Source organism: Urocitellus parryii, chromosome 6, assembly GCF_045843805.1.
Source record: "Urocitellus parryii isolate mUroPar1 chromosome 6, mUroPar1.hap1, whole genome shotgun sequence".
Taxonomy (NCBI): domain Eukaryota; kingdom Metazoa; phylum Chordata; class Mammalia; order Rodentia; family Sciuridae; genus Urocitellus; species Urocitellus parryii.
Window position 1 is genome coordinate 73287879 of NC_135536.1, and position 26635 is coordinate 73314513.

At 39.1% G+C, this 26635-nt stretch overlaps 1 protein-coding gene and 1 pseudogene across 1 annotated transcript in view; one reads left to right on the forward strand and one right to left on the reverse strand.

Moving 5' to 3' along the window:
* The window catches only part of LOC113179483 (hippocampus abundant transcript-like protein 1), a 45514-nt pseudogene that overhangs the window by 15208 nt on the left and 3671 nt on the right, over positions 1-26635 (reverse strand).
* Positions 24387-26635, forward strand: part of Armh4 (armadillo like helical domain containing 4) — a 115282-nt gene continuing 113033 nt past the window's right edge. Inside the window, exon 1 of the mRNA XM_026384130.2 lies at positions 24387-24449. The gene's annotated coding sequence lies outside the window, so the exon portion shown is untranslated. The remainder of the gene's footprint in view (positions 24450-26635) is intronic.

Here is a 26635-nt window from a genome sequence, read left to right on the forward strand (position 1 = left end):
ATATATTGTATTAATATAATATATATATTATATGTAATATGTTGTATACTTATATATAATATATGAATATACAAATAAACTTTTGGGCAGCCCAAAAGTTTTATCAGTTTATACTCCTACCAATAGTAAATAAAAGCGCCCATTTTTCTGACTTTCCCAAACATTATTCTTTTAAATCTTGACTCATTTGATAGGTGGAAAATATATCACATTATTATTATTTTTTAAATATTTATTTTTTTAGTTATAGGTGGACACAATGTCTTTATTTTACTTTATGTGGTACTAAGTGCCTCACACACGACAGGCAGGTGCTCTACCTCTAAGCCACAACCCCAGCCCCCCAACATTATTATTTGAATGTAACTTCTATAACTATGGCTACCACTGACTATCTTCTCATGGGATTATTTTATATGATGTTATAAAATAACAAGTAACATGAGTTACTTGTCTTCTTATTGGTGATAACACCAGAATTTCTATATGGGAAGAGCTTAAATAAGCATTCTTATTGGAAAGGATAAATCTAAGGAAATTGCTTTGAAATTGTGGTTGCACAGTACTTTATACAAAATTGAGAAAAAACTATATTGTCCGGAAAGCTGATGTAAATAGCCTCTTCATTTGCTGGACTCGCTATTATTTCACTATGACTTCTTATTTGATTTAAAAGAGTTCCTTATTTACTAAATAAATTAGCCCTTTTGAGGTCAAGTTTGTTACAAACATTTTTCTTGGTTCTTCTTTCAACTCAATTTAAAGTAATTTTTACCCTTTAGAAATTAATTTTATGTGAATTAATTTATTATTCTGGAATAACTGTCATATTCATACAATGCAAGATTGTGTAAAATTATTTTTTTCTGGAACTTTTATCTTGTCTTATGTATTTATGCTTAAATTCACTTAGATTTTACTTTTGATAAAAAAGAATACAGAAATCCAGCTTTTTATTTTTATTTTTCAATGGCTAGCTGGTTGTGGGAGATAGTTATAATTTTAAAACATTATGTTCTAAATTTTTTTCTATCAAACTCTCACTAGAGGAAAATAATCCAGTGAACTTCCTTTTCCTGTAATTTACCCAGAATTTATTTTTGTTGCTTTGCAATATTTTGATGAAGACCTTCTTTTTCCAATATTTATTTCAGTTCAGAATACATCTTATACTAAATGCTGTTAAAATACAGTGATGTCAGAGGAGAATAAAATACAAAATGATTACCTAATACAGTGCTCAGCGTGAAGTCTAATTTATTGTCACCAAGAGAAGATAATTCTTTGAAAGCAAAAGTAATGGACTGAATGTTTGTGTCCCCCTCCTAACCCCCAATGTGATGGTTTTAGAAATTAGGGCCTTTCAGAGGTGATTTGGGTTAGTTCCCTTACCAAAGGGATCCCAGGAACTAGCTTGCCATTTCTGTGAAAAGGTGGCCATCTATGAACAGGACCCTCACCAGGCAAGCTCAGCTGATGCTTTGATCTTAGAGTTCTCAGCCTCCAGAAGTGTGAGAAATAAATCTGTCTTGGTTATAAGCCACCCAATCTCTTATATTTTTTTATTTTAGCAGCCTGAATAGACTTAACGAAGCAAGTTTCAGTTTGTATGTGTGTGTGTGTGCGTGGGTGTCTGTATCATTCAGCAAACTTGCCCCCAAAGAAAGGATTATCTAACTACTATATTTAGATATATTTAGGTGATATTACTCTTTTTAAAAAATTAAGAAAATACAGTTGTTTTTAAGTATAAGGTTCTTAAAGGTGGGGAACACGTTTTAATCACCATTATTATGGTACTAAATAATTATTTTTGAATAAGTAGATACATTTTAAACTGTAGAGTATATATCTTAAAAGGTGTGTTTGTGATCATTCAAATTGGATTTGGAATTTTAAAACATTGAAGTAAGTTTCAACCTATGATTGGAGAATTTATTCTATATATTTTTCTCTTTTTATTAAAGAAGAAGGCCAGGTATGGTGTTGCACACCTGTAATACCAGTGATGCAGGAGGCTGAGGCAGGAGGATCGAATGTTCAAGGCCAACCTCAGCAACTTAGAGAGGTCCTAAGCAACTTTGTTGAGACCATGTTTCAAAATAAAAAAAATAAAACTAAAAAGGTCTGGGCATGTGGCTTCATGGAAAAAGTCCTTGGGTTCAATCCCCAGTGCCAAAAATAAGATAAAATAAAACAAAAATAAATTAAAAAGAAGAAACCTAGATCTTATGAAGTCCATAGTTTATATAATGAACCTATTTTTTTAGTTAAAAGATATATCAAGGAGTTAAGGTTGGTAGCACAGTGGTAGAGCATGTGTACGGCTATGGTTTCCAACCCAAGCACATACATAATAAAGTCAAAAGATAATATTGTACTTGGATACAGAAGGACCCAGCCAAAGGAATGTTCCTAGTTATTAAATGAATCACAACTAAAGTAGATCAGTCAAGTCAGCCCTCTCCTCTGTTGAGTGTTAGGAATGAACAACTTAGGTCATTAACAGACAAGGCTGTCTTCTGCACCTTCATTCTTAATGGAGAAGGACCATCGCAGAAGTGTGCAGAGGTATGCAGAATCAGTTAGAGCCCTGGTCACCTGAAGCTTCTGAACTTGGCATTAATTTTTTTCCCTCAGATGATGCCTTAAGGCTTCACCGGACACCTCTGGCCCTCTCCCAAACAGGAAAGTTGGGACAAATCCACAGTCTTGGTTTAGGGTACTTCATTACTATTATTTGTGCTTAAGCCACATCAGTTCCAGGCAAAGGAAGTTATGCACTGGTTGATCGGTGTCATTTTCATATCGCCCATTTTGTCCATGCACAGAATAAATGATATTTTTTTTTCTCTTGCTCTCTTCCTTTTTTATGTGTGTGCTTAATTCAGCTTGATCATGCAGGCAGGAAAATCACAACAGGGTGCACTTTTCTTTTTTCTTTTTTGTCAGCCCACAGAAGGCATTCTAAACAAAACCGTCTTTAGCTTTGGCAAAGTGTAGGCAGTAATTAAGGTGAAGATGTGGGCTTTGTGCTTAAGTTATTAGGAGAGCTTCTTTAATTTGCCTTACCAGTGGGGCTCTGGGTTGGGAGAACAATGTGGTAAGATTTTCGAGTTCTCAGTTTCCTAAAAAAACTTCTCAGGGACATAAAAAATAATTCTCAGTAAGTGCTAACACTTGTTCTATGTTGCTAAATGTTTGTTGATCTTTATGTTATATATAAAATGTATGTTGTTCTTCATTTTACAAATACCTTTTCTCTTCACCCTCTACATTAAAATACAAGAGAAAGACATTTGGGCTGGGGATGTGGCTCAAGTGGTAGCACGCTCGCCTGGCATGCGTGCGGCCCGGGTTCGATCCTCAGCACCACATACAAACAAAGATGTTGTGTCTGCTGAAAACTAAAAAATAAATATTAAAAATTCTCTCTCTCTCTCTCTTTCTCTCTCTGTAACTCTCTCTTTAAAAAAAAAAGGCATTCTATCTCAACTACCATTCCCACATTTGCTTGTCTTTTGTGATTTTAATTTTATTACAAAATTGGTACAGGCTCTTGATAAAACATTCAAACAATATAGAAATGTATAAAGTAAAATTTAAGTCCCTTTTTCCCCACCCAATTCTACTTTTTTAAGTAGTCACTGATGGATAGTTTGGTGTCCTCTTAGATAATTTTATGAGTATAACAAATTTTAAGCCAAAAATTTGCTTTATGAAACCCATTTTTTTATAGAAAGGAAACAGCACTCCTTTTTTAGTGATTTTTAGTTTGTATTAATTCTAGACTTCTAAAGAAATAAGAAGAATAGTACAAAAACTCCTATATACCTTTTACTTAGATTCTCTCCAACTATTATCATTTTACCCCTTTTATTTTATGATTGTCTTCATTTCTTTATACATACATTTCTTCTTCTTTTCCTTCTCTTCTTCTTCTTCTTCTTCTTCTTCTTCTTATTATTATTATTATTATTGGTGCTGGGTATCAAACCCAGAGCCCGCACATGCTAGCCAAGTAGCTAATATCATTGAGATACATCCCTAACCCTCATATTATTTTTTCTTTACCATTTGAAAATAAGTTGGGTTCATGATACCACCTGCCCCCTAAATACTTTAGTGTGCATTTCCCAAGAAGGATATTCTTGGGGATATAGTGCAAATATCAAAAACAGGGAATTAACATTGATAGAATACTACTGTCCACCATATAGATTTTATTCTATTTTTCCAATTGTACCAGCACTGTCACTTTTTAATTACATCATCACTTATTGAAAGGAATGTGTCAACAGATAGATGCCTTAACTTTTTTTTTAATACAATTGTTCAAACGAGTGAGCTGACTGACCCCCTCTGCCTCCTGATTATTTCCATGTTTCTCCGCACCTCCCATCCTCTGACTTACACACAGACATGTACAGACATAAACAAACACACACACATACCTTCAGTGGTCCTCCTTAGCATTTTCCGATCTTGCCTTGTTACTTACTTTATTCACTTCTATTCCCCACATGCCCTTCCCTTTATTTTTCTTTTGCAAAATCTCATTCTGCCTTCAAAGCCTCCTGTTTGACAGCTTTCCCAGCCCAGCCATTCTCACCGACACTTAGCTGTGCTTTGTATTCTTTCAGCTTTCTGCAACAGGCTGCTTTTTAGCATTTCCTACTACACTATCACTTTCCAGATTTCTACCTGAAAGTTATACTATTTCATGCTTATGGAAATCAGGAGCCCAGGGGTCAGAATAGAATTGCTAATAAATGCTGGGTTTTTTTTTTTTTTGTCTCTTTTTCTTTCCTTCCTTCCTCCCTCCCTTCCTTTCTGCCTCCCTTCCATCCTTCCTTCCTCCCCTTTGGTACTGAGGGATTGAACCCAGGGGCACTTAATCATTGAGCCATTTCTCCACTCAGCCCTTTTTATTTTTTATTTTGATTTTAAGACAAGGTCTCGCTTAGTTGCTTAGGGCCTCACTTAATTGTGGAGGCTGGCTTTGAACTTGGGATCCTCCTGCTGCAACCTCCCAAGCATCTGGGATTACAGGCCTGTGCCACTGCCCCCGGCTAAATGCTGATTTAATACTGAGTGGTCTATGAGTCTTTTCTCACAAGTAGCTGTTACAAGATGAATAACACACTGACTGCCTTTTTATAAGTTATAAGATTTTCTAAACAATGGGTCATGCTAATGCAAGGAAATAAAAACATGATAGTTTTAGAACCTACCTGAACTGACAACTACAAAACATGGATAAAAGAAAGACCTAAATAAGTGAAAGGACAGTCTTCATACATGGGTTGGAAGACTTAGTGTGTGGTTAAGGCGGCAGTACTACCCAAACTTGTCTGCAGATTCAGCACATCTCTACAAAATTTCAATATCCCTTTTTTTTTTTTTTCTCAGAAATGGAAAAGATGGTTCTCAAATTCCTGTGAAATTGCAAGGGACTCTGAATAGCCAGAATAATCCTGAAAAAGAACAAAGTTGGAATATCCATATTTCCTGATTTCAACACTTACTGCAAGGTACAGTAATCAAAATCATATGTTATTGGCATAAATAAAGACATACATACCAGTGGGATAGAATTAAGAGTCCAGAAATAAACCCACATATCAAAGGCCAACTGATTTTTAAAAACTGTGAAAATAATACATATACAGTTAACATTTTAAAAAGTGTACATAACTGTGGCATTAAGTACATTCACATTATTGTGCAACCTTCACCATCATTCATCTCTACTTTTTAAAATCTTGTACGTCCAAAATGCTATACCCATGAACAGCAATATGGCCAACAGGTTTTGGACAAAGGTGCCATATTCATTCAATGAGGAAAGAAAGTCTCTTCAACAAATAATCCTGGGACAACTAGATTTCCACAGTCAAAAGAAAGATATTGGGCCCCTACCTCACACCATATATAAAAATTAACTCAAAATGGATTAACTAACCATATGGGCTAAAACCATAAGACTCTTAGAAGAAACAGGGGTCAATTTTCATAACCTTGGACTTGGCAATGTGTTTTTTTTGTTGTTGTTGTTGTTGTTGTTTGTTTGTTTGTTTTTGGAGCTGGGGATTGAACCCAGGGCCTTGTACATACCAGGCAAGAACTCTACCAACTGAGCTATATCACCAGCCCCAGCAATGTGTTCTTAAAAGGACCCCAAAATACAAGCAACAAAGGAACAAATAGGAAAATTGGATTTTATCAAAATTAAAAAAAAAGATTTTATGCATCAAAGAGTATTATCAAGAAAATGAAAAAATATCTGTGGGAATGGGAAAATATTTGTAACTCATGTCTGATAAGTATTTAATATCCAAACTACAAGGAAAACTCCTACAACTCAACAACAAAAAAGACAACTCAATTTTAAAACGAGTAAGACTTGAATAAACATGTCTCCAAAGAAGATAAGCAAGTGGCCAAGAAGCACATGAAAGTAGATCAGAGGTTACCACCATCTGGAGGTAGGGGAAAATAGGAAGTCATTGCTTAATGGGTACAGAATGTCTGTTAGGTGAGATGAAAAAGAAGATACAGTCATCCCTCAGTACGTTGGGGAACTGGTTCCAGGCCTCCTGTGGATGCCAAAATCTGTGGAAACTCAAGTGTATAAAATGATGTAGTATTTGCATATGACTTATACATACCCTTCTATATATTTTAAATAATCTCTAGATGACCTCTAATACCTAATACAATGTAAATGTTATAAAAGTAGTTTTTATACTGTATTGTTTAAGAAATGATAACAAGAAAGTAAGGATGTATGGCTCAGCACAGATACAATTTTTTTTTTGAACATTTTCCATCTGTAGTTGGTTGAATTCATGAAAATGGAAGGCTGCTTGTACACAGTGGTGACGGCTGCATGACATGATACTATTGAATTTTACACTGAAAAAGAGCTACACATACATTGCTGGTGGGACTGCAAATTGGTGCAATTACTATGGAAAGCAGTAAGAAGATTCCTCAGAAAACCTGGAATGGTACCACCATCTGACTCAGTTATCCCACTCCTCTGTCTATACCCAAAGGACTTAAAATCAGCATACTACAGTGATGCAGCCACATCAATGTTTATAGCAGCTCAATTGACAATAGCTAAACTATGGAACCAACCTAGATACCCTTCAACAGAATAATGGATAAAGAAATTGTATATATACACAATGAAATATTACTCAGCCTTAAAGAAGAATACAATTATGGCATTTGCTGGCAAATGGGTGAAACTGGAAAATATCATGCTAAGTGAAATAAGCCAGTGCCAAAAAAACAAATACTGAATGTTTTCTCTGATATGTAAATGTTAATTCACAACAAGGGGCGGGGCTAGGGAAGAATAGAGGTACTTTGAATCAGACAGAGGGGAGTGAAGGGAGGGTATGGGATATGGGGAAAGCAATGACAAACTGAATTGAACATTATTACCTTATGTGCATATATGATTACACCACTGGTGTAACTCTGCATTATGTACAACCAGAAGAAAGAGAAGTTATTCTCTATCTATGTATGTTGTATCAAAATGCATTCTACTGTCATGTATAACCAATTAGAACAAATAAAATAAATAAAATAAAATAAAGAGCTAACATGGCATATTTTGTTATATCTATTTTAACACATGGGTAACAAGCGTGCAAGCGCACACATGAACTTGTCTCAGACTCTGAGACCCATATGGTTGTTAACAGCCACTTTCCAAAGAAAGCAAAAAGAGCAACTGCTATTACAGACAGAGCCCCAACACCTAAAACCAGAATCAAGGTGAGGGAGAGTGTCCTTCTAAAGCTTGGAGTCTAACACTCTGAGTTTCCAACTTTAGTTTGCATCAGATTCACCTAATCCAACTGATTTGTCCCCACTCATCAGGATCCCAATTTGTTAGATCTAAGGTCAGTTGGAACATTATTTTTAATAAGTTTCCCAGTTAAATGTGAAACAAAAGAATGGAAGTATTGTTCTAAGTACTTGTTAATAGAGTCTGAAAACAGTGACTAGAATTTGGCTTCTGCTATTGGCTGGAGATTGCATAGAATCTTTGCCCTTTTAATGTGCAACTTGGATTCCTGTTCTACAGTGTCGCCTCCGCTCTCAGCGAGGGCTCTGCATTCCATCTGCACACTTAGTCCTGCCCTCGTCCTGGGGACCAATGGGAGCGTCCATCTTCTGCTGACTCAGCGTCAGGTCGCAGTGACTCAGCTCCCTGTCGCAGCTGTTCCTCCTGATCTGATCTTGTCACCCGGCTCTGACCTTGCTCCCATTTTCTATCCTAGTTTTGATAATTGGGTCTTTGTTTTTGTCACCAAACCCCTGTCCTTCTCTTGCCAGTTTTCTCAGGGGAGTCTGTCCTTGAATCTTGGTCTCAGGACAAAGGTTTTCCTGCTCTGGCTCAGTATTTTTTAATTGGGAGCATTCATCTTCAAGACTTTGTAAAGCCCCTTTATTCCTTGATCCCTCCTCATTCCCAAGCCTTCCTCTAAAATATCAGTACTTATGTAAATAATCTTTCTTGGGGCAGAGGGTAGAGAGGCATGCTGGAGACCCTGGATTTAATCACCAGCACCACATAAATAAATAAATAAATACCCTTTCTTATCTACCCCATCTCTTGGGGTTTGGTGCCATTCCTAGGCCCCCACTTCTGATTCCACTCACCTTCCCATGGACACTTCACCCTGCAGGTCTACCCCAGCGAGCTGCAGGCCAGTGGTGAGGGAACCTGGCCCCGGCCTTGTCTTCTCTTGGATTCCCTGAGCCTGGGCTTTTTCCACGTGTCTGTTGGAACAACCCTTCACCTCCACTACTTCCTGCTGCCCAAGGAGGGGAAGGGGAAAGCAGCTCACCGTGTGGGCCTCCTCTGTCTTCTGGGTGCTTTGCAGATGGTATTTAAGGTAATAGATTCCTTGCAACTTTTTTTTTTTTTTTGGATATGCATAGGACATAGAGAGACAAGGCAACTTGCCCAAGCTAAGAGCAGCGGCAAATGGCAAGATGAGGTATACACTGAGTTGGGTCTGAAGTTTCTGCTTTTTGGTTTTATCATGCAGGTGGTGTTGGGGGTGGAGGTGGTGTGACAAGTATGGTCTCCTCTGTTCCTCTTCTGCCCAGTCCCTGTTCTATTCACTCTCCCATGCCAGGCAGCATTGGAAGACAGCGGGCATCTCTCCTGGGATGGGTATTTGCAATGGGTCTCAGTGCTGGTGTGTGAAGTGCCTTTTCTCACTCGCTTTGTGTTCTCATTTATTGTTGATTCCCTCAGTGGAGGACAAAGTTAGAGGTTTTTTTTTTTTTGGTTGCATATATCCATAGTAACTAAACTCCCAACTGCACTTTAAAACAATGAAGGGTCTAAAAAAAAGTCTAGAAAGTATACACTGAAAGCCTGTGATACATAGTTATTGATCAGCAATGTTTTCTAAGGCTTCAGATCTGCTTCATCCCACTGATGACCTGCTTCTCATCTGCTGCATGTAAATACACAGGAATTCCCAGAGTTAAATTTCTCAGTTGTCTTATGTTTTCTATGGCTAAAATAAGATGATAAAATTATGATTTTGCAAATCACACAATTTATTGTTAGGCAAAGAGAGTTTTTTTTTTTCTTTTTCTTTTTCTTCTTTTCTGCATTGCTGAAAAAGGAGGGGAGAACAATGAGAACAACTCTTACAGGGAACGCACTTGATAGCTGACGTACATTAGCCATGCAGTGGGTGTGTTCCAAAAATCCTGGAGTCCTGGAGTCTCAACTACTGGGGAGACTGAGGCAGGGGAGTTGTTTGAGTCTAGGAGTTTGCAGACAGCATGGGCAACATAGGGAGACCCCATCTCTTATAAAATAGAATTAAGCATCAGTTGTTCAACTATGATGGAAGCAGGCCTCTGTGGGTGTAAAGTCAAATCAAAGTTTGAAGCACACCTTTCTATGAGAGGCTCCTGGCAGACAGGCTGCTAGTTGGGATACTGAATGTCCCCCAAGTCCCATTAGTTAAAAGCTTGGTCTCGAGGGTGGTACTATTGTGAAGTGATGGAAACTTTTGGCACTGGAAGTGTGCCTTTAAAGGGATTTGTGGGACCCCAGTCTCTTCCAGTTCCTCTCTTGCTCTGCTTTCTGGCTTATGAGATGAATGGTTGATTGCCAAACATTCACTTAATGATGTGCTTCTCTCATCAGAGGCCCAAAACATGGGAGCCACCCAGTTTTGGGCCAGAACTATGAACCAAAACTGAACTTAAACCCTTTTCCTTCATAAGTTAATTGACTCAGGTATTTTGTTATAGTGGTTGAAAGCTGACTAACATAGATGGTTTGACCAACACATCAGGGATCTGTGAAGATACCCTATTTCCCTCAATGCTATTATGGGAGCTAGTGTTGACACATGAGGCTTTGGAGGGTAGCTTGAAGACTGACAGAGAATAGCCCTGCTACAGTCTGAACGCTCAATCTGTCTATCAAAGTTTTGGGCTTATACATATTTTGGAGTCCAGGAATTGAGGCTAGAAACTCATATATGTGGTCTGACAAGGAGTCATAACATTCTAGTAGGGAAGGGGATTATACTCCATATTCTTTAAATTTTTTTTTAGTTGTAGATATCCATCTACAACTAAAATAAAATACTTTTATTTTATTTATTTTTATAATGTGGTGTTGAGGATTGAACCCAGTGCCTCACACACGCTAGGCAAGTGCTCTACCACTGAGCTACAACCCCAGCCCCTATACTCCATATTCTTATCACAGGAAAACATGTTACTAAGGTAGCAAACTATGTGCGTGAATCTTTTCATTACTATAATAAGATACCTGAGATAATTAACTTATGAAGAGAATAGGTTATTTTGTCTCACAGCTTTGGAGTGTTCAGTTCATGACTAATTTTCCTCATTGTTTTTGGACCTATAATGAGGTCATCATGGTGCTAGCGCATGGCAGAGCAACCTGCTTAGATCACCAGTCAGGGAACAAAAAGAAAGAGAAAGAGGCCAGTGTCCCACAATCTCCTCCCAGTGACCTAAAGATCTCCCACTTAAAACGTTCCACTACCTGCCAATAGTGCCACCCTAGAGAGCAAGCCTGCACACTTGGGCCTTAGGGGGACATTCAACATCCAAACTGTAGCACTATGTAAATGCATGGAATCATTTTAGAACCATATAACATCCTATTTAAGGGATTAGTGGCCCAGAAGAAAACTGGCTTGATGTCAAAATGTTCACAGTATAGCTGAACTTTTTGTGTTCTTTTTAAATAGGGAAAGGAGAATCCATAGGATTCTGATAATGCTGTTAACTTCATACTTATCTGGCCTTAAACAATTTTTTTTTCCTAGATTACATTATGGAGAAAGTAAAAATACAATTTCCTCTCTAGCATAATTTAAAGACCAGTCGTATGTGTAACTATTACAAGGAGACAAATTTCAGCTCCAAATATAAATTTAATTGATTTATATTATTAAAACTAAGATTACTCTAGTCACCCAAACACGAAACCTTGCATTGTTTTTTGAATTTTTAAAATATTTATTATTTTAGTTATAGGTGGACACAATATCTTTATTTTATTTTTATGTGTTGCTGAGGATTGAACCCAGTGCCGCACACATGCTAGGCGAATACTCTACCTCTGAGCCACAACCCCAGCTCTGTTTTTCTTATTTTTAAAAAAAATATTTTTAGTGGACATAATATCTATCTATTTATTTATTTATTTACTTATGTGGTGCTGAGGAGTGAACCCAGTGCCTAACACACGCTAAGCAAGCATTCTACCACTGAGCTACAACCCTAGCTCTCAGACTCAATTTCTACTTCTTGTTTCCCAAGCCCAGCCAGGTACCACATTCAGTTGTCTCTACCTTCTTTCTACCCATTTGTTCCTAGGTCTCCCTCCTGCCTTATAATTAAGGGCAAGAAAGAGATGCTTCCCATTCAGGGCAACCCTGATCTGATCTCCACTTCTCTCTTTAGCCTTATTTCCCATAACTCCCCTATATAAATTATGGTCCCAGAACATGGATGCCCCTGATTGTGTCTGGTTCCTTCCTTCCCTCCAACATGAATGCCCTGCCCTTGGAAATCTGCCAACTCAAGCCCCACTTTCTGTGAAAATTACTCTGATCACTTTAGCACACAATTATCTCCACTTTCTCTCCTGCTCCTTTCTTACCATAAACGATGCACATGCCCTACCTAACTTAGTGATCCTGACACCTTGTATACATTCAGCAAAGTAGAGAAGAGCCAGACCACCTGTTGGTATCCCAGCTCTGCTGTTGGCTTACTCTGTGCCCCTAGATGCTTTACTGTGCCTCTCTGAGCCTTAGTTTTCTCATCTATGAAATAAAAAATAATAACTTACCTTATAGGGTTGTTGTGTAAACATGTGTATATATAATAAACATGTATTTGTATATGTAGTTATTTATCCCTTTATGCATATGCCCTCTCTTCTTTACCTCATGTTTGCTTGTTGGTGGGAGGCCTTGGGATATGTAATGCCCCTCATTCCAGCCACCTCAGAGAAAATTTTGGTTAAGTTATGTGATAATTATGGAGAATATATAACTGAGAAAATACCATTTTGCAAATTTAGGATAGTACAGATGGGAAAAAAGTTCAGGAGAGAAAACCAAGGCTAGTCCTGGACTTGAGGTAGAGAGTGGGTAGTGACTGGGGATGTCAGGAACACAGTATTCCTGGGAGAGGGGCATTGGAGTTCTCCAAAGATGGAAGGCTTTGGCCAGTTGATTGGGCACATTCATCTCCTTCTGGAAGGAGAGTGACTTCAGCTGGCTGGGGGTGGTGGGGCCCTGGAGAAACTAGACCAAGCTCAGAGCCTGCGAAGCATGGCTGGCTGGCTGGCTGCTCGAGATTGGCTTGAGGCTCCATGGGGTAAAGGGGAAGAGGTTGCATCCTCTTTTTGGGTTTCCCAGTCCTGCTCACCCGTCTTGGAAAGGAGACAAAATTTCCATCTGGTACTGCAGACGGTGCCCTTGACTGCTGTACTCCTTGGTTGGCAGAATCTCTCAGGGTCCTGTGCTGTCAGGTGGTGGGTGGAGGGTGCTGGTGCCTGTGGTGCTGGTGATGTGTGTGTGAGATCAATGGTGGCGGAGATTGTATGATAAGCTGTGTATGTGGGGGTATTCGGGCTGAGGGATGGCCCAAGCTGGGAGGAATATAGATCCAGGGATCCACGCTGGTGAGGGTTCTGGTACCAGCAGGGAAGCCATTTAAACTGGGAGACATATCCTGGGGGTATTCAGCCTGGGATGATACAGGTTACAGGATATAGATACAGGGAATACAAACTGGGGAGACGTGGGCTGGGGAAAATGTATTAATTTTCTATTGTTATGTGAAAAATCATCACAGATTTAGTGGCTTAAAACAATGTCCCTCTATCAGTCTCCAGTTCTGTAGGTGAGATGTTCAGACAAGGTGTGTCAGTGTATCACAGGTCCAGAGGGTCAATAGGACTGCGATCATTTCTGAAACTCAGGATCCTCTTTCAAGCTCACAAAAGTTTTTGGAAGAATTCAGTTCTTGTGGTTGTAGGAATGAAACCTCCAAATTCTTGCTGGCTGTTGGCCAGAGCCAGTCTGGGCAATAGAGAGCAGCCATCGTTCCTTGTCACATGGCCCCTTCATTCATCCTCTCAAGCTTCGAATCTCTGACTTCTCTGTTCTGAGTTCTAGACTCAGGTTGAAAGAGTTCGTGGCACGAAGTCAGGCCTACCACGTAATTTCCTTATTTATTTATGTATTTATTTAGTACCAGGGATTAAACCCAGGGGTACTTAACCGCTGACCAACATCACCAGGCCATTTTATTTTTTCTTTTGAGACAGGGTCTCACTAAGTTGCTCAGTGCCTCACTAAATTGCTGAGGCTGGCTTTGAACTTGCAATCCTCCTGCCTCAGCTTCCCAAACTGCTGGAAGTATTTATTTATTTATTTATTTTTATGGTTCTGGGGGTTGAACCCAGGAGTTCTCTGCACAGAGATACATCCTAGCCATTTTTATTTTTTCTTTTGAGACAGGGTCTCACTAAGTTGCCCAGACTGGACTCTATAAACTCTCCATCCTCCTGCTTCAGCCTTTTGAGAACTGAGATTACATACACGCGCCACTATACCCAGCTTAATTTTCCTATCTTCAAGTCAATTGATTTGAGGCTTAAATCACATCTGTAAAGTCCTATCATAGCAGTATCTAAATTAGTGTTTGACTAGATTCCTGGAAGAAGGTGTATGCACAAGAGGCCAGCAATCTTTGGGGGCCATCTTAGAATTCTCCTTTTCATAGGGGACGCAGGCTGGGGGATTCAGGGTGGGGGCTAGAGATTAGAGGATGTGGGGAGCACTGCATTCAGACAGGAGGGCTTCACGCTGGGAGGAACACAGGCTGGTGGGGAAATGGATTGGGAGAATACCAGCATATTCATATTACATAGATAGAGCACAATTAGACACATTTTTTTGTTAGGGAGATGACAGGTCAGTCCTCTTAGGATGAGTAAGCGTCCTTAGCCAGACAAGGAGAAAGGTGAAGGCAGTCATTCAAGTAAGGAGAAGCCCAGACACAGAGGTGTCTGTGCAGCCTAGGAGGCTTCACTGTGAAGGTAAAATCTCAGTTAAGCTATCAAATGTGTTTCTTGGGGCTGGGGATGTGGCTCCAGCAGTAGCGCGCTCGCCTGGCATGCGTGCGCCCCGGGTTCGATCCTCAGCACCACATACAAACAAAGATGTTGTGTCCGCCGAGAACTAAAAAATAAATATTAAAAAAAAATGTGTTTCTTGCCCTTTGAGACACAATATTGCCACTGAAAACAGCCCTCTTTAGGAGAGGGCGAGACCTAAGTTACAAATTTGGGTTCCTATATGAGCTTTGCCCTGGACTGGGCAACCTCTCACAGCTCAGTGTCTCATTTGATAAATTAGGTAATTGGAGCAGATGAGCAACACACCTCCATAACTATAAAGCATTTTGAGATCCTTAAATGAGATAAATCTACTGAATGTCTAGACAAAATAGGCCAGACACTGACAATTCCAACTTATTTTCAGCTAAGTAAGCAATGTAATTGGTTCTAGTTAAGTGCATTTTCATAAAATGCTTAAATCGTTTAAATAATAGCATGATTGTAGCAAATTAAAAAAATGTTTTCTGCCTATTTAAGAATATTTCTGCCAGGGGAAAAATTTAGTGTTAATGGGAACCTGGCAGACATGATCTAAATTACCTAGTTAAATTCAAGAGTCTTATTGATAAAATTTGTTTGGCAAAATTTCAAAAAAAAAAAAAATGCTGTAGAATTATGCCAGAATTACCACACTAAACTCTATGCTTGGAAAATTGTTTCTTTCTATAGAAACCTGAAATCTAAATATGGGGATATCAATAGGTTCATTTTTGCTCTCAGAAAGTTTCTCAGAGAGAAAAAAAATCAACTCAGGAAATACTTGTTTCTGTGGCTAAAAAATCAATACTTCATCAACTGGGTTTGCACTGTTTCAAATAATAGTATTTATTGAATATGAAATGAGTGTTAAAAACACTGTGCTTAGTATATTACACATAGATAATGTGTAATATGAGATACATTTAATCATCCCAACAATCCTAGGATATGGGGATTGAACTCAGGGGCACTCAACCACTGAGCTACATCCCCAGCCCTATTTTGTGTTTTATTTAGAAACAGGGTTCACTGAGTTGCTTAACACCTCGCTTTTGCTGATGCTGGCTTTGAATTTGTGACTGTTGGGTCTCAGCCTCCTGAGAGCTGCTGGGGTTACAGGCATGCGTCACCACGCCCAACCTATTATCTTATTTTGAGGCTGAATGCACACTCCTTATTCCTATGAATTTCTTCTGCTTAGATTCCACAACACTTGTTTGTTTGCTCTCTAGTCCTGGTGAAGACAAAGAACTTCCAGGTGGCTGTACCAAGTCTTTTTAAAGGCACAGTTTAAAAGCATAGTTAGATTCTACCACTGGGGAGAGCTACTATGTAAAAAAAAAAAAAAAAAAATTGCCACCTATGGATTCTGATCTGAAAATGTCGTTCTCTTGAGAAAAGGACTTTTCTACACTGCCCCTCTAAATATGTCACTGTTTTGCTTAACCCAGGAAGCCTATTAAAAATACCTAGCATGACATGAGCACCAATCAGAAGAGACCCTGGATTGTACCCAGTTGTATTAATTAGTTCAAGTGGCCTAGCAAAGTAGGTGCCACACATTTATTTTCTCATAGTTCTGGAAAACAGAAGTCCAAGATCAAGGTTTAGGCAGGGTTGGTTTCTTCTGAGACCCCTCTTCTTGGTTTATAGATGGCCATATTCCTTCTGTGACTTCATATGATCTTTCTGCTATGCCTGTTAAGTCCAAATTTCCCCCATTTATAAAGACACAAGACACATTGCATTGGGTTTTTTTTTTTTTAAAAGAGAGAGTGAGAGAGGAGAGAGAGAGAGAGAGAGAGAGAGGGAATTTTTTTTAATATTTATTTTTTAGTTCTCGGCGGACACAATATCTTTGTTGGCATGTGGTGCTGAGGATCGAACCCGGGGCGCACGCATGCCAGGCGAGCGCGCTACCGCTTGAGCCACATTCCCAGCCCTGCATTGGGTTTTAATTTTAATTTAATTTAATTACCTCTTTTAAGAATCTCTTTTCAAATACAGTCACATCAAGGAACTTGACATTAGAATTTGAACCTATGAATTTGGGGGGAGAAAATTCAGCCTTACTGAATAAGGCTTACTTTAATCCAAGTCTTATTCCCTTTTGCTTCAGGATGGTGGGGAAGTAGTGGAGGAATTGAGGCTGGGAAGGGGAGTAGATTGGGTGGACTTGGAGCAATAGCTTGAGATAACAGCTTTTGACCAATGGAGATGGAAGTGCTTCATTATTTGGGACTTTCCAAAGACAAGGAAGCCTCTTTGGCATGCCCCTCATCCTAAACTACACCTCCTCCAAGTTTCCAACCTTTAAGACTGGTGTCTCCTCTTCATTCATTACCTCAAATGCCTTCTTCACCACTTCTCAGCCTTCCTGGACCTGGGGCGAGAAACAGAGGAGAGAAGAGACTAGAGGTGACCATCTTTGCTTTCATTTCTTTCCCTGTGGTGTATCCTCTAATATTTTTATTGCTTCCATACCTTTATTGTATGCTTTAGCTGTCTCTCATGTCTACCACCTGTCTTCCTTCCAGGTAGAGGGAGAAAGAGAGGAGGTGAGACCAATTGCTTATAGTTGCACCTCAGGCAAAAGAATGGGTCTATAAAATGGCTTATGAATGAAAGATGCATTACACTACCTGGGATTTTGTTATCGTCCTCAAGGTGGCCTCAAATACACACTGGAAATAAAGGCTCTGAATTGAAAAGGATTGGGCCAAGGTGCCAGGGTTTGCATCTTTGAAACAAAACAATGTATACACTGGAGAGACACTACAATTTTAAAGTAGCAACATGAAGCCTAGGAAGGAAGTAGAAGCATGAGAAAAGAAAATCAGAGAAAAAGAATTGAAAGGAAAAATGGTGAGACTAACATGGGGATTTTTTTTTAATTTTTTTTTTTTATGAACGGAACAGAATACCATCTGAGTGAAAAGTGCTCATCCACCGAAGATCGACTGCTGGGAACAATGTCATAAAATGAACATTAGCTGGCAATGGTAAGTGCCTTAAAGTGCCTTTGCAAAGACAGAAATAGGAGGAAAACAAAACATGTCACTATGCCTGAAAACCACTTATAAAAGAAAGCTTCTAAAAGCAAAAGGGACGGAGAAAGGAATGAATACCACATGACCATCCCATTTATCTTGACTGGGAATCTTTTGGAGACAAATTCATTTGTTCTTTTGTGGTGATGCCTCACACTTTAGACAAGTCCAAAAGTAAATAATTTTCTCTGTATGAAACATGCTTTCAATCACCTCCATTCTAAAGTAAGCCCCCTTCCCCTTTGGCTATTTGTGTAAACAAGTTAGGGAGGAATTGCTTTGAACTGATCCTGCAAAGTGTAGCTTTTATGTCCACTTTACATTGTAGGTCTTGAGAAAGAATAAAGCAAACAAAACATACTGCTCTGGCTATTTCAAAGGATTTGAGCCTAAATGGAATTTGAGTTCTGGATTCAGCTTGATTCCCACCCCCCACTCTTCTTTGTAAAATTTTCAATTCAGGGTATTTCTTGTTCATGAAACAACTCCTAATGAACATGAACTTCACCAATAAAACAGATTACAGACTTGTGGTTAGAAAGGGATTTGAAGTGTCAGTTGGCTTAGTTCTCTGACTTCAGACAGCACACGTGCATCTATAGACTAACCTCTTTTCATAGGATATAAAAAATAATTAAATCCTGAGTTTCAGAGTCATTTCAGAATCAATCTTCCCAATTTGTATGAGATTAATGTATTTTATTCTGAAGCTGGTTAGGCTTCTTTTGTATGTTAGAAGAATTGAGTTCAGATTTCCTAGTTGTAAAATGGTGAGCATTACAGAATTACATTTTTGGTGTAGGCTTATAGCCATAATTAGTCAACAAGTACTTTTTGAACAGCTGCTATGTCAAGGCACTGCTGTAGGTGTTGTGGGAGATGTGACTATTTACAACAGGCTGTCTTTCTTCAAAGAGTGTAGAGTTTTTTTTGGAAAGACAGTTATATACACACATACTAAATATACATTTATTTGTGTTTGTATGTGATTCTGGAGATTGAATTCAGGGGCATTCTACCACCCCTTTTTATTTTCTTATTTTTAAATTTGGAAACAGGGTATTGCCAAGCTGCTGAGAATGACCTTGAACTTGAGATCCTCCTGCCTCCATCTCCCAAGTAGCTGGGATTAAAGGTGTGCGTTACTGCACCCAGGTTATACTAAGTCCGACACTTGCTCTCCACAGAGACTTTATCAGACAGTTCTTTTTTGTAGTAGTATCATGAAAAAAGATGATGAAAAGAAATACGACTTTCAGGCCAAAGGAAAAGCACATGAGGTGATTTTTATATCATTGCTAGTGGTAATGTTTATGAATACATAATTTGTTCTTCTCAACTAGATTTCAGCTCTGAGGAAAGTTGAGTTCCACCACATATCTTTGTATACCTTCCTCAAAACAAAAACACTTGGGGATCAATTAGCCATGGAGCTAACATCGTATGATGATTAGCAAACATGAACTCATCTAAGAAAGTTTGGCTATTAGAGTTAATAAAAATTTACAGGGACAAAGAATTAAGGAAAAGGATGAGTGCTACACTGAAGGAAAGGCATTTTTTTCCCCACTGATTTCCATTCCAGATTTAAACCTTGGTAAGCCAATGTTCAAATCATTGCTATTATTCTGATCGTGAGCTATATTGTAGTAGCACCATGGATAATATCTTATTCTTTGCTTTTGCTGTAAACATGCTACACATCAAATATATTTCTGTGTATCCTGAGCTTAATGTTAATACTTGAATTTTATTCTTTAAAAGTAACATTAGCAACATCTGTTAAAAGATGGATAATAAACAATAATACAATTAGTTTCAATAAAATATATTTTAGTTTCCTCACATCTACAACTATCCCCATAATTTCCTTGTTGACTAAACTAATGGTATTTCATCAGAAACCCACAATCCAGACAGACTGAAATTTGTAATTTTTTAGAAACCTGAAACAAAAGAGCATATATAACCTCTCTTACAAATCTATTCCAGTATCTGAACTTTACGAGAGTGCTTTCTGAGGCTTGATCTTTCCTTCTCCTGGTCAATCCATTTTCTTTCCTTCTACCTTTAATAGGTAGAGAAGAAGAAATGATCTTTCTTTGTGACACAGATGGTAGGTGTGCATACTATTATGTCAGTAACACATAACTCACACCCATTGTTTAAGATTAAACATCTACAAGAGTCATTGATTTATATAACAGTGGGCATTAAAAAAGAAAAAAACAAGGATGGATAGAAGACTCTTTTGTCTGATAAAGTAAAAGGCAATCCGTATCTTTTCTAGAGTTATATATGCCATTTTCAATATAGTTACCCCTGATGACCAATTTACTTGGAATTAAAGAGCATATTCCATGGAAGACATTAGACTTTTGATGTTTAAATCTTTTTAAAAAATGATTTTTTACAGGCCATCTCACAAAGGCATATTTATTTGTGGCTAAAAAATGAAGGACAAGATTTCTTTTATGAAATGTTGTCAGCCTCTACTTTATCTAAAAAAGTTTCTTTTAAAATGGCTGTACTGTTTCAGAAATTTTGTTTCACTCTGTATCTGTTTTAGTGTCTTTCCTCTCTTATCTTGCTTTTTCAAGGCAACAGACAAAATTCCATTTCTTAGAATTGAACCAAAAAGTTAGGGCCTAAATAAATCTAATGCTTAATAAGAGAATATTGAACGCAGTCGATTTTTAAAGAAGAGAATGTAAAGCATATCATATTCTGCTTCTGTAATTATAATAGTTTTCTTGGAGAGAACAGAGAAGCAACAGGGTTCATCCAGGTGCTGTGTATTAAGAATTAAATAATAAAGATATATAAATATAGTTGATTATTGTGTTAAGTTAAAAGCAACTGCAGTGTATAAAAATTTATTGTTCCAAAGCCTTGTTTAAGGGAAACCACTTTATTATGGGATTTATTTTACCTGCTTAGCTTATAAATTGCATAACAAAGACATAATTTTGTAGGTGAAAAGCCAAGTTCATTAGCACTTAAGTCATCTAAAATAGATCATGCCAAGTGTTCTAAGGGTTTTGGATACAATGAAAACATCCATTAGAATGAATAAAAATGATTCTAACATCATCACCATTTTTAAATCTTTTTCTATTTAGATATACACGACGTCACCATTATTTACATCATCATCATTGTCATAATCATTAAATATTTATTTTTTAATTTTAATTTTTATTTTTTTAAATTATTTTTTAGTTGTAGATGAACATAATACCTTTATTTATTTATTTGTTTTTATGTGGTGCTGAGGATTGAACCCAGTGCCTCACACATGCTAGGCAAGCACTCTTACCACTAACCCATAACCTCAGCCCCATTAAATATTTATTGAATACCCAGAGTGAGTAGAATCTACTTTTTTTAAATGCTAAAGTCCACTCCTGGTAATTTCAACTTAAAAAATTAAAAGCAGTCAGGGAATTCTCATTGGAGAATTGGAGTCAGGGAATAATTGGGCAGAGAATATTGGAAGACTCCGAAAATCTCAGATTAATAAACTTTTAGGAAGATCGGAAGGAAAGATAATCTTTCACAGTGAGGGTTTAACTATCCATTTTTGCAAAGGACCCCCACCACTCTACCTAGCAGCTGCTGTCCTTGTTCCACGGCTGAGCTCTTTGTTGGATACCCTGGAAGCCAATAAGAGCAACAAAATCCAAGGAAGGAGCTTTAGAGAATTAAAAAATAAAACAATGACAACAAAGACAAGTATTAAAAAAGTGAGAGGGAGGCATTTGGAGAGATCCCAGGTAAACTCAGCCTTTCAGGAAGATTTTTCCTTCTGGACCTTTCATTTTATATTGTTCTAGTGCCTTAAACCCTTAACTCTGGTGTAATTTCAAATGAAAACAAATTGATTGTCAAATTATATTGCTATAGTGTGCATGTACAAATATGTAGCAACAAATTCCACTATCATATATAACTATAATGCACCAATAAAATATATTTTAAAAAGGAAAACAAAACAGTAGTATAGAGCTTGGTGAAGTCCTAACAGCTATTTTTCAAGAACCCTTATAAAGTACCTTGGTGAAGCTGGCCCTACTCAAGGTCTCCATCTTAGCTTTATAAGACCAGAAACCCAATTTTTTTGGGGGGGGCATCAGAAGCAGATCTGTTAGTAACAGACACATAATCCAGCTCACATAATGAAGAGTCACAGTTCTGCAGATACTGATGTTGAGCAGACAGAGATGCTCATTTCATCGGAGCCCCATGGCCATGTATATTGGAAATCAAAACATTGGATGTTTGGTGCATGGGAACTGGACCAAAGAGAATTAGTTGATATACTGTGAAGTATTTCTATCCCATTTGTTGACTGTGTCACAATGGACAGCAAGTCTGCATTACCAAGACTTATCCCCTCTGGGTGGTATTTGAATGGGCACTGTCCCTTCCTCGTTCTTGGGGTTGCTTATGCTGATCTTTGCTACTTTCAACCAATTCCTCTCTGGCACAAAGGCTTTCACTGACCAGGACAAACCAAGAGCCCAATGTTGACAGCTCTAACAAATATAATGCAGGATACCCAGTTACATCTGAAGTTCAGATAAACCACATATAATTTTTAACATAAGTATATCCAAATGTTCCATTCAATATTTGGGCTACACTTATGCTAAAAATGACATGTGGTTTATCTAAAATCAAAATTTAATAGGAAATTCTCTATTTTTATTTGCCGAATGTGGCAATCCCAAAACTGCCTTCCTGAGCTTCCTTGTCTATTACATTGACTGGTAATAGTTTTAGGTGTTATAAAGCTTTTGATACACACACACACACACTTTCTTGCTTTACCCATGAAAAATTAATAACATTCTCCACATTTGAATTTACTGATCTGACTTTTCAGAGAATTCTTCCTGATCTATAAGTTGTGTATATGTTGGGGGTGGAATGGATCATATTATCATTAACCAAAATAGTATGAAGTTGAAAGAACAATTTGGGGTAGGATAAAGGACTATTACAAATGAGTTCCTATCAGATTTCTTTACTTTTTGCTGCATAGCTGAAACAATTTGCATTGAGGAAATGGGAGACAGACATTTTACTATGAGAGAAGGGTCATCTTGGAGAAGAAAACTTGAATGTTAGGCAGGTCTGAGGAGTAGTATTCTGTAGTTGAGTATCATGTCAGAGGCAGAAAGGTACCAAAGAAACAGAATACTTCAGATTTGTGGGTAGTGCTGCCCCTAGCCAGATGCAATGGGACCTGGAATCCCTTCCTTTGACTGTCTGTCCTATTCTGCTTGAACTTTTGGGCTTAGCATCCAGAATTCAGATTGTTTTTATTAGCATGATCATATACCAGCATTTGTGTTAAATCCACTCAAATTTGTGGGCTCGCTGAAAAACTCACAATATTATAGAACACAATTTTTACAAGATGATGTGGGTGATTTTCAAACTACTGACTTAAAGAACGAAATGTTGAAACAGAGCTTCGTCAGGTAGAGTGAGAATTGGGTATTGTACCCAAGTGGAAGACCTGGTCTCAATGCAATGTATTACTTATTACATTGAATACACATAAAAACACATTGTATGGATTTGATTGAATTACAATCACACATTCTTCAACAAAACTCTTTGCTGACTTCCTTTCTGGAAATAAAAAAAAAAAAACTAATATAGTCTGAAGAGAGGTGGAACGGATAACAGCGCATACCTGTGTACCGTTAACTGTAGGAGCCAAATATGAACAAGAAATCTCTGACTTCAAAGTGTTTACGAATAACTATATGCGACTAAGGCATTATAAAGCAGTGAGTTAATAAAGACAAGAGATGATGTAAAACCCTGTGGGGTTGTTCTAGAATGGGCTATTTTAGATTCCTAATACCTCTTTGCCCTCATGATTAGGAGGTATAGAAAAAGCAAATTGAGTCCTGTAAGACTCAAGAATGGAGGTCATGAATTGCCTGTGACCACACTTGCCATCAGACCTTGAATAAATTACACCGTCTTTAGCCTCAACTTTCTCCCCTGTTAAGTGGGTATTACAATATTTACTTGTGCAGATTAAACAGTAATGAATGAAGCACCTAGTCTTGTGCCTGGTAGGAGTAGTGGCTCAATAAACCCTACTTCTTATTAGCACCTGCTTTCAACTTTTTCTTTGAGTGATCGAGAAGGGAACATTTCGTGTAGAGTTACTTCAAGGGGCATGACTAAGACACACAGTTCTTGCAAAGAACGCTCTATAGCCTCCCATTTGCGCCTCTTGCCTTAATCAAGGGCCAGAGAAATTCGGGTTCTTGAGAAAATGTTGTGTTTTTTCCTGTAGGTACCTGGAGAAGCCCGTTCGCAGCCTGGGTAAGGGGTCTCCGGAGGAGTCCTGGCGCCGGGAGCAGAGCCCGAGCCGCCCCCGCGAGGGAACGGAGGCGGGGAAGTGGGCTCCGGAGGGGCGTGGGGCGACAGCATCGGGTGTCACAGCTAGCAGAGCTGGGGCGGGCACACCTATCCGCCGCCCAATCCCCAGCCGTAGCCGCGGCCTTATGAATAAGCAACGAAGCGAAACGCCCTCCCCCTGGCGTCCCAGACAGCGGAGGGAGTCGCCGCCGCTGCAGGGGCCGCGGCGGGGATGCAGAGCGCCAGCGCCGCCGCTCTCCTCCGCGCGCTGCTTGGCTGAAAGCGCACAGGTGAGGACGGGCCCGGCTCGTACCACTCGGGAAGCCGCGACTGCAGACGTGGCGCCGGGGCAGGGATCGAGCTGAACCGGAGCCTGGGGCGGCGCGGGGTCGCTCTGGGAGCGGTGTAGCCCCGGGAGTTGTGCTGCCGAGGCGCGCCAGGCGTGCGCCCTGCGCCCCTGCCGGAACGCGGTGCCGGGGCACTGGGTGCTAGGGGGCAGCTCCAAGTGCTTTGGGCGCGGCGTGCAGGCCTCGGAGGACTCACCGCACTCCTAGCTCCAGCCCAGCCTCCCGGCTGCGCACCAGCGAACGGGCCTTTGTGCTGGCGGAGCTTACAGACTGGCTGCTTTTGTGTGGGCTTTCCCCCTCTTCTCTCTCTCTCTCTCCCTCCCCTTGCAATTCTACCTCGTTGGAAGTTCTCGAAGACTACGGTTTACGCCTTTCAAAGCATCGATCTCAGTGTAGCCTGTGCCACTCAGAGCCCAACTCGAGGAAGGATTGGGGGCTGTGGTGGCCACCGAAATGTGAAATATGCCCTGCCACTTTGCAGAAAACAAACAGTTGAGTGTTTAGTGCAGGGATGTCATGGAGCTTCCTTGCTCAATCACCACCGATCCTCCGTTAGTACACGGCTGGAGGATGCTCCCTGGAAAGGTTACTTAATTAAAAAGGGGGCCGGAGGGTTAGACTTGGAGGAGAGGAGTCTCTGCCTCTTGAGACTCTGGAATGGTTGAGAGGTGCTGCCCGGAGATGACCAGATATCACATGTGCGTCTAGGTCACTTACAGGACCTGACCTGTACAGATTCCAAACATGTAGAACACTGGTTAGCGAAGAAAGCAGTCAAACATAGGACCCTCTAGAGTTTGGGGTTCTCCAAGATGAGAAACTCTTTTTGCATTTCCAAGCCGACTCTTAGCATCTGTAGGGATCTTGGTACCTAATTTCAGTGCAGAACAAATGTGCAAGAAAACAGAGAAGGTTGCTTTAAAGTGTCTGCCTTCTTTCTTTGGAAGTTTTAGTTTGAAATGTATCGGGGAATGAGGAGTGGCTCACAAAACCATTCATAGAACTGCTCTGAAGGATTCTTCTCTGAGGAGCAAGTTGCGTGGTAGAATTTGCATGCCTCCCCCTTCTTTTTGTGGATTTCCTTGATCATAAGTGAGACTGTTGGGCTGCTAGGAGTCTCCTTCAGCCAAGCATCTTCAAGTCACTGGCTGGCTTCTTTTTACACACTTGCCGGCAGAACCCTACTTGAACATCTATCAAAAGACTCAAAACCAGTGAGGGTTCACAGTATCAGAATATTGCACTATTTTTTAAACCTAGTAGACATTTAAGGGTAGCCAGACTTGCTCTTCTGATTAAAGTAGGGTTTGTTATATTTGCCGTAATAATAAGCCAAGCTCTCATGAAGCAGACTTGATATTGATTGCTTTTTTTTTTTTTTTTTTTTTAATACACAAAACTCCCAAGGCTCAGCAAGTCTAAGGTAGCTACAGCAACAGAGCCAATTAGGGAGACGTGGATTTGTCTTTGTTTTCAGGGAAGGCTTCTTACCATGTATTCCCCGTGTTTCCTGATAGATTTTTGTAGTATCATAATTTGGTATTACAGAACCAAAATGAAAAATCTGGGCTTGTATGTTATGGGAAAATTTTACTCTTTAAAGGTGTCCTTCACTCTTTATTCAGAAGATGTTTGCTTGAAAAGTTGTGTATGGCATTATATTTTTTGTTAATCAAATTTTATTTATTTTCATATAAGTAAGCAGGCTGATGAGAGGACATCTGAGTTTAATCTATAAGATAAAAATTCATTCTCTAACATGTTGGTCAATTCTATTTTTTTCTATATTGTGTTTACTTGGAAATTATAAGAAAAGTATATGAATCTAGTTTCAGCTTCCCTTTAAATGCCAACTAGTGCTTAGAGATCTTGCCAAGCAAATGAGGTTTGTGAACCACAAAGAACAAAAATAATGTGTCAAATTGGGTCATTGAAAAGAACTCTGTGGTGGATAGATAGCAGTTTACTGATCAATCTCAATCAGGACAGGATTCTGTAGACACCAAAGACTCTTAGGTCACTTCATCTATGTGAAAAGCTAAAAAGGGAAGCTCTGTGGAAATATCTAGTGGAAAAATGGATATTCCATTTGGGACTGATGTTATGGAGTCACATTTTATGTTATGCTC